Genomic DNA, 9,549 nt, shown 5'->3' on the forward strand with positions numbered 1-9,549 from the left:
GTTGGCAATACTACATGCACTTAAAAAATGGTGACCTTACCGAATGGGAAGACTCTTCAAGGATGAGGACGTGGAAGCATTGTTTTATGCTATTTATATTATCCAACCAGATTGGATAAACAAAGCAAGGGATGAATGGAAGAAGGACGAAGAAGTATGGCCACTTATTCAAAAGTTGCAAAAGATCCCAATTCAAACAATATTGCCAGAAATTGAAGAGGAAGTAAAAATCATATTGGAACTTGGATCAGTCACAGAAACAAGAACTCGACAGCTACGAAATCGATCAATTTCAGCGTATCTCATCAAGTGGAAGATCTTACCCGCTGAATATTCCACATGGGAGGACAAGAATTTTATACAGAAGCATCAAGAACTACTCAAGCGTTGAGGACAACGCTTTTTGAAGGAGAGGGGCATGTTAGGCCCCTATACTACTAGTGTAACCCCTTATTGTTATTAGTATAACCCACTTATTATATTGATGTACCCATGTAGTGCCCATATTGTTACTATTGTGCCCCATAGAAGCCCACTATTGTTATTATTGTGCCCTTACATTATTATTGTTATGTGGGCTCTGATTATGTTATGACCCCTTAGACTCCTATATATAGAAAGGAGGTCTTTTCATTTGTATCATCAAAGAATTGTTCATTTATGTAATGTAAAGGAGGTTGCCCCCTCGAAGAGGCTGAATTCAAAGGTGTTGATCTATCCTTTCTATCTTTTCTTGAGCTGGTTTCATAACAACAAATGATAGGAGGAAGGCATCAAAAGCATGGACAGCACCATGATTTCTTATGTAAAGGAGACAGAATGTGTTGGTTGGTATGGATATATTTTTTATTTGTGTACTTTATAAAACTACAAACTTGTATTTATGTAAGCATTGAAGGTTATAGAGTATGGACAGGATGCATAATGTATTGGTTGGTATGGATGTAAGGGTTTATTTGTGTACAAGGAGAAAAAAGAAACTATAGCCTCTAGAAGTGATTCATTATGTCCATCTAAACAAAGATATGACATGCAGATCCATGATGGAAAGATAATAAATCCACACAAGCATCCAATGTATCAAACATTGACACTTGAATATGCAATACCAAACTTTCAAGTGGTATCAGACCTAGGCATGGGCAAGTTTGTAATCTTCTTCAAAAATATCAAATCAGGCTACAAAATTCCAAATAAGGGGTTTGATTTGTGTCTTGTTCGCTTCATGTTTTTAGAACTCATGGAAAAGTTGGTTGTGCAGTTGGTAATAGAGTTCATAATTGAAGCATTAGAATAACTAAGAATGCATGTTTCAAGTTGACTTGGTTCAAAAGCAACAAGTTCAGAAAACTACACATCAAGATGCTATGAACCCAAGAGCTTCTTTCTTAAATATGAACACCGTAAATAAAATTAGATTTGTTTTGATCATATAAAAGATCTAACATTTGAGAATATATTTGAAGAACAATTTAGATTGATGTCCAAAACACTAATTCATTCCCAAATTGTGGTGTGTATAAAGCATTGTTACAGCTTAGTCTGCAGTATTAACCAATTACGTGAGAAAATACAGAAACATTGTAGTAAAAAGAACCAACAATTCAATTTGTTGAACAATTACAGAGCCATGTGAATTAACTCGACATTCCATGTCAAAGTTCAAAATTTCATGAAACTTCAGGAGAGTAGTGGCATATAATTGAACTTTTACTTTTGCATTGATGAGGGCTCAAACATTCCTCGATGCTCATCAGGCACCCATATTTTTAATATTGCACTGATGAAGGCTCAAACTTTTCTCAAATTTTGCAGGCACCCATGTTCTCAATGTACCTAGAGCCTTCTGAAACAACCCAACATTCCATGTCAAAGAACAAAGTTTCACGAACTTTAAGAGAACAGATTATGTCCATGAACAGAGTATGAAAAAGGTATTTTTATAACAACATAACAATGGGAAAACATAAATATACTTATCATATGATAAAGGGCCACCTGATGACACCATAATAATCTAGCTTATCTATTCTTTGTGCATACCTCATTGATTCCCACTAGAGTTGAAGTCCTTCCATAGATGATCAGTCATGGTAGAAGATGATGCTTCTCCACTTATTCTATAGTTACCTAGAAAAATGTCAAATGTTATTGCAAAGAAATTTTCTAGAGCATCAAGGTATATCTGCACACACAATGAAAGAGTGTCAAATGTACCTGGCATGGCAAGTAAGGTTGGATGGTCTTGCATATCCCTTTGGTCTTAGGTTATCGCCATGGTTGGGGATTGTTGCATTGCTGTAAAAATAAACATACCACATGTTAAATAATAGTGATGATTAAATACTTAAATCTAAAACCATGACTCTATTCAACACATGAAACTAACTTGGAACCATAGAGACGGCATTATTTTATCGATGACGTCCTCGCTTATTGAGGTATCGAAACTCAAATGGTTCATATTCTGATGGATCAACGTTTAAATCAATTTCCAAACCATTGTTTTTTCTGCTGCTTCTTCTTTTCTTTGTGGGGCTAAGGAAACTCTTCTTCCTCTTCAAAGATGGATCAAGAGATTCCAATCCAGGTGTGAAGTCAAAATCAGTAACGTGCAAATTATTGGCTTCATCCAACATTTTTTTAAGCATACCAGTCAACTAGATTGTCTTCACCAAAGTAGTAGGAGGGTTATCTAAAATGAGATGTGTATAGCTAGACAACCCCTCCCTTAGCAAATGAAGTGCCTCGGCATCTGCATCAATAACATTTGTGGCCATAAGAGTAGCATCGACATCTTCATCATGGTTTTGAGGCTCTATAGTGATCTCAGGTGGGTCATTGCATATGTTACCCTCTGCATGCTGATGAAGCAATGGATTTGAATTATCCAAGTGGAAATACAACCAATTAACCTTTATGGCATGCTTGCAAATGTTTCCATGGATAGACCATGGACATTCACACATTATAAAATCCTTACGATACCAGGTGACAAGGTATTTTTTACCTCGATCTGTCTGACTTCTCACCCAATAAGCACGGGTTATGTTCTCATGAGGACAACAATCAGTGTCCATAATTTTTCTTGCTCGTTCCACTAATGATTCTAGCTGCTTTTCTCTCTTGTAGTTGTTTAGAAATCCTTCTTCTTTTAAGATTTCCTTGAACCAATAACAAGGTTCAACTGTTGTTAGTAGCATATGCAATAACCAATCCATCCTCCAGGCACATTTTTTCCTTCTATCAGGTAAAAATGTTGTTTTTAGGTAACAATGGTATGACTCAACAGCATTATTGGTCTCCTGATTTGCATGAGGAAATTCCCGACAACCTTTCACCCACATACCTAATTTCAAATAGAACGATGTCAGTCTCACTATATCACCTTTATAAAAGAAAAAAATGCATATAATACGAAAAAAAATGTTTACTTACGAATCTTATCTCCAGTGAGCCAATTCTTGTTGAAATAGTCTAAGAACTTCTCTTCATCTACAAACTTGATAAAAAATTGATTGATTGTGTCTTCCACTTCATAATTGAGAGTGTGTTTCATGATAAAACCTTACTCACTGAACATCTCTTTGGCTTTTATGGAACTAGTGGCCAACCGATTGACATTTTTCAACCAAGCCATCCGTACATGCCAAATGCATAAGATCACATCACAACCTATGATCCTCCTACCATATTCAATGCATTTTAGTGTGGTATTTTTAGAAAAAAATGCAAGTTTGGTTATATCATGACAATGTTAAAGTTACCTCAAGGCACTGATTTCAGCCAGTGCATCATCAACCATGAAAGCATTGACTTTCCAATCAAGATGGGTTTGGAAACACTTGCGCATGAGCTGCTCCAGCCATATTGCAATATCATCTGATGTGTTTCGTGATGCCACGACCCATGCAACAGGCACCCCGCTTTGTTGTTCATCAAATGCCACGAGTGTATACAACTGATGCTGTCATTTTCAACATTACATAAATTCAAATACAATTTATTAATCATTTTGAATGTATACAACTTAAATAAATATATTCAATAAATCATTGACATCTGACTTACCCCATATTTGTTTGTGTTAAATGTTGAATCCATGGCTATTAAGCTATTGTGCGATAGCTTGACCATTGTCTCAAACATCCACTTTGTTTGAATCCCAATTATAAAAGGGACCTCCACACCATTGGGCTTTTGATAAAAGAAAAAATCTTTCCGATGCTTTTGATACCAAAGGTTTACACTCATTTCATCCTTTTTGTGAAGTTGATAATTTCCCTTCGCCAACCTATTATAGATTTTTACAATATATTTCTTGCATAAGAAGAAATCTCTATCTCGAGCTGCCACATCGATGTCAACATGTCTCTTAATGTGGGTTCTATACACTACATCAATAGGCACTCCCAAAAAGAAACAACTCTCTACATATGCAACAATGTCTCTCGAAAGCTTTTGCCTAAGCAAGGCCCTGGTCTCACCTGAAGTGTCACATTGACCATGACAAGCCCAACCTTCCCCATATTCATGTTCATACATATTGAAAGTTAATATTTATCTATCAGGAATTTCATGCATAACTTTTACAATAAAGTGGCATTGGCAACCCCTCTTTGCACAAATGAGGTCCTTCGTTTAGCTGAAAGATTTCTTCTTTTGTCCTCTGGGCCAAATGAACAACGATAACTAAACCAAAAATTTAAATTGTTAGTACATACAAAGAAAGATAATTGTGGTTTCAAAAGATCTAAACAATATATATTTTAAATACTCACATATCATATTGCAATGCAGCAGAGATCTTTCTTTTGGTTTTTTTTTTTTGTTTTTTCGTACGAATTTACATGGAGCAATAGGATTTTCTTCCTCTCCTTTGATAAAGTCAGCAACTCGTCATAACAGGATTACAGCGACATGATCAATACCATTGTTTTTTCTATTTATTTCCGTCCAAACCAAGTCTTTACTAGAGAATGTCATTTTGCCTTTGAGGTCTTGCACCTCAAGATCCATGATATATTGCCATTTCTTTCACTTGCCCATTTTGAACTGATCTGGTCAAACAATATGCAAGGACATCAAAACCAAAATTTCAATCTTAGCAAGTTATTCAACATATATATAAATATAAAACCTCTTTTATGCTTTTTTTGAGGTCTAAAATATCAATCACTCAATAATGACAAAAATAAATAGCACAAAAGGATGCAAAAAATTTTGGATGCAAGTATTTCCTTTAAGATGTTGCTTCTTGCCTCATTCACTTTCAACAAGGCATTCCTTAAAGGAAAGATTCCTTTGACAACATGAACAGATGCAATCCAATGAATGTTGGCCATGTTTTTTTTAGGGTGACCATTCGCTAAGCAGGACTAGACTTGAATGAAAGGGCTTTCTACAATGTACGTTTACATCACAACTCTACTAGTAGTTTGTCCTCAAAGATTCTCGGTGCTACCATAATATATGTGAAATTTATAGCAGGCAATCATTACACTCACATTCTGTTACCCGTGGCAAAAGAGATGTGTTAGAACAAAGAAAAGGCAATGAAATCTTCAATACCAACACAAACACCAAGAGCACTAGTGAAAGTAGCAGTTCAAGCCCTTAAGGCTTCTTATAAAATTGTTTTACCCATTACCAAGTTTCAATGGTTGGAAGCTTTACTGATTCAGTTTATTTGTTCCCAGTATTTGATAGCAGAGAGTTTCAATTTCTATGTGTTTCTATGAATTTCATGGAGAAGGATTGTTAGACCATATTAGTTAGGTTGAGTGGCCTGTATAGAGGTGATCGTAGAGAAGTTGCACTCAGAATTGCATTGAACACAAAAACTAAAACTCAAATACCTGATTGGCATACTGAACAACAAAGGTACATCTCGTTATTCCATTGCCCACTAACTATTATGCAAGATACACTGAAGACAGAGATCTTTGTACAAGACATAGAACAAAGGTCAAAGGTCAGAGGTCAAATATTATTACTTGAATACACATAGAATTGTATCTCATGAATAGATCATAGATAGAAAATAGAGAAATTCATTAACCTTACAGCCAGAGACTCAAATTAGTAATGTCGCAAATCCAAAGGAGTAGTTAATGAACATCCCCTACCTCTCTAGCTACAGAGAGAACATGAAAATAAATCCTTTATATCACAGGTTAGCTTAGTCAAAACTTCATCCAAGGAGATCATTTCATGTATATAATTATGTAATCACAAGTCATTTCAGTGCAATTTTGGAGTGAACTTCACTTGTGTTTGTGGTGTTGGTTTGTCCTCACTCAAGGAAGTGAATATTGCATGAAATTCCCTTATTTTTGGATGTGTGAATAGGAATAATTATAATCATAGACTAATTCACATCATTCTTTGGTGTGTCTATTGATAGTAAGTATAGATTCCCTTATTTTGGGATGTGTGAATAGATTAATTCAGATCACAGTGAACATATTGCTTCATTATTCTCAAACATTTATGTATATTAGTCCCCTCACAAAGGTACTATTACACTAAAGGGGGGAGAATTATAGTGTATTATGGTGTGTCATAAATACCATCCTCTACAGCATCATCATTTCCCAACATTCTTATTTTTGAACCCTTGAGGCTTCTTATAAAATTGTTTTGCCCATTACCAAGTTTCAATGGTTGGAAGCTTTACTGATTCAGTTTCTTTGTTCCCAGTATTTAATAGCAGAGAGTTTCAATTTCTGTGTGTTTCTATGAATTTAATGGAGAAGGATTGTTAAACCAGATTAGTTAGGTTGAGTGTCCTTATAGTGAGCTTTTGAAAATGCATTGTGTGGTTTTTTCAGAAGTTAAGTTAGTTGTAGGAAATGTAATATAATGTAATCATAATATATTGTGTTGAAGTGTACATTATGGATTTGATGTTTCCAGTTGTAGAAGGAAAAATGGATACATATGAAGCAACAAGGATTGTGTTCACAAGGATTCAGAGCATAGAACCAGAGAATGTGTCCAAGATCATTGGGTATTTGCTTCTTCAAGACCTGGGAGATCAAGAAATGATTCGCCTGGCATTTGGGCCTAATACACTCTTACAGTCCAAGATTTCCAAGGCCAAGACAGATCTTGGTTTATCATCTCCATCCCCTCTTCAGTCACCTCTGTGCTACACTCAGTTTTCTAATTTGTTGTATCGCTCATTGTCTTCTCCAGCACCCAATGGCTTTCATGGGGGAACTCACATTCGACATGAGCAACAGCAAGATTCAGCATTGTTCGCCCATCATGAAGTCTTGAATCCAAACCATTTTGTAACTGATGAGCACAGCGACTTTATCAATTTGAGCTGCCAGCAAATCTTACCCAGTGATCACAAATTTTAAGACTATCATGCCCAGTTACTAAACCTCAGGGATGATTGTCAGCTCCAAGATCATCTCTTCTATCCCATTGAGAATCTTGATTCCTACAGCCTGCCAAATGATAGTCATGTCTATACAGAGATGCTCTCTTTCTTGAATGGAAGCAAGACAAGATTTTATCACAGGCGATCTTTTTCCATGACAGACGTTTTTGTAAGCTGTGAGCTAGTTTCTTGGAAACCATGCCTGTATTTTGCCAGGGGATATTGCAAGCATGGCTCCAGCTGTCGTTTTACTCACAGTTATTCACGCTCTGACAATGTCTCGAGTTCAATTCCCTTGGATCCCCGCTTCGAAGAAGCTTTCTCTGTGGAATCATTGGAGAGATTAGAGTTAGAACTTCAATAATTATTGAGAGGAAGACGATCCCATGTTTCCATTGCTTCCCTACCTCAACTCTATTACGAGAGATTTGGGAAAACCCTGCAAGCTGATGGATACTTGACTGAGAGCGAGAGGCATGGGAAAGCAGGATACAACTTGACAAATCTAATAGCACGCTTGAAGAATACAGTAAGCCTCATTTATAGGCCTCATGCTCAGAACGCCATTGTTTTAGCAGAGGATGCTAACAAGTTCACAACTTATAGGCCAAGTGAACGAGATCCCTACTATTTGAGTGGTGTCAGCTCTGGATCCCGTCAACTTTACATGACATTTCCTGCTAAAAGCACCTTCACGGAGGAGGATGTTTCCAACTATTTCAAGTATGTAGTATCAGTTTCTATTATATTATCTAGTGCGGCTTTCTTGGTGGGTGGAAGGGGTAGTTAATATGGTTTTACCAGGGTTCTATGTCTTGCCAGTGACATGACATGACATGCTTGTGCTGGTTAGTAATTGACACCAGGTGCAGGTCCTGGGCATAAAAATATCTTTAAAAAATCTATTGTTGCCCCTTTCAGGATATACGCACTTGTAGAGGATGTGAGAATTCCATACCAACAGAAGTGTATGTTTGGATTTACAAGCCTGAAACTACTGTCCACCAAGGTTTACAGGTCTCAAGATGATTAAAAGATGATTGTTTCTAGGTCGAAATTTAAAACATAGGAAAGTAGGACTTCCTTTAACACATGATGTACTCTAATTTGCATAACAATCACATCTCTGCATGCAATTTGTCAAAAGCTTTGGCTACCATCTTCTTTTCACAAAGCAAATCACAAGTTATTCCAATTTATACAAGCATTGGATCACAAACTGAGCTAGCATATGTTTCTCATTCCAAGGTGATGCATCAGTGTTGAAGCAATGGGCAAACAATTTGGTGCATGTCTCAATCAGTCGTTAATAGAGTCGGTGGTGTCACCGAAGAGTACCTGGGTGGCGAGCTACAGAGCGGAGGAATTGCAGAGTGGGAGGAGCCAAGTCGAGGAGGAAGGTGAGTGAGAAGCCCGCAGGTGACCATTTCCTCAATTCGAATTGGAACCGGAAATTACTCTCTGCGGCTGCAATTCCAGCTCATCCCCTTTCTGTCAGGGGATGTCAAGCCCTCCAGCTGCGATCGGATTTTTTGTCAGGGAATGTCAGGATTGCCAGGGGAGGGTGGTGGAGAAGGAGGGTGGCGGAGCTAGGGGAGGGTGGCGGAGGGCAGAGGGATTGCCAGCGGCCGAAGCCAGACGATTTCCCAGCCGGTGACGGAAAACAGGCCATTCCTCTGCCTAGGTAGACTACTCCTTAACATATAAAGTAATAAGTTATTTTATAAAACATTAATATTTTGATAATATTAAAACTCAAACAATTATATAAATTAAATGATTGGTAAATGTTGAGAGACATCAAAATGCTTATGTCATGATACATCTAATATTTCTAATATTTAAAATAATCATGAAAAACAATTAAATTATAACTTCTTATTTATTTTTTTTTATTATTATTATTAATAAACATATATATTTTTAAAAAACATGTAATAAGATTTCATCTCAACTTTATCATGGAATTATTATTTTTTTTAAATACTTTGTTATAATATAATATGCCTATACCATGGCTTACTAATACCGCATGCCTAAAAATCCATAAACAAAATCATGTTCATATAACACATGCTCATATCACATTTTCTTTTAATTAATCAATTGAATTAAAAAGACAAAAGAGACATAACTACTTTGGACATAATCTCGAC

The sequence above is a fragment of the Pinus tabuliformis genome, chromosome 2_2 (assembly GCF_031772625.1).
Source record: "Pinus tabuliformis cultivar Carrire ecotype Pingquan chromosome 2_2, CPIR1, whole genome shotgun sequence".
Classification (NCBI taxonomy): Eukaryota; Viridiplantae; Streptophyta; class Pinopsida; order Pinales; family Pinaceae; genus Pinus; species Pinus tabuliformis.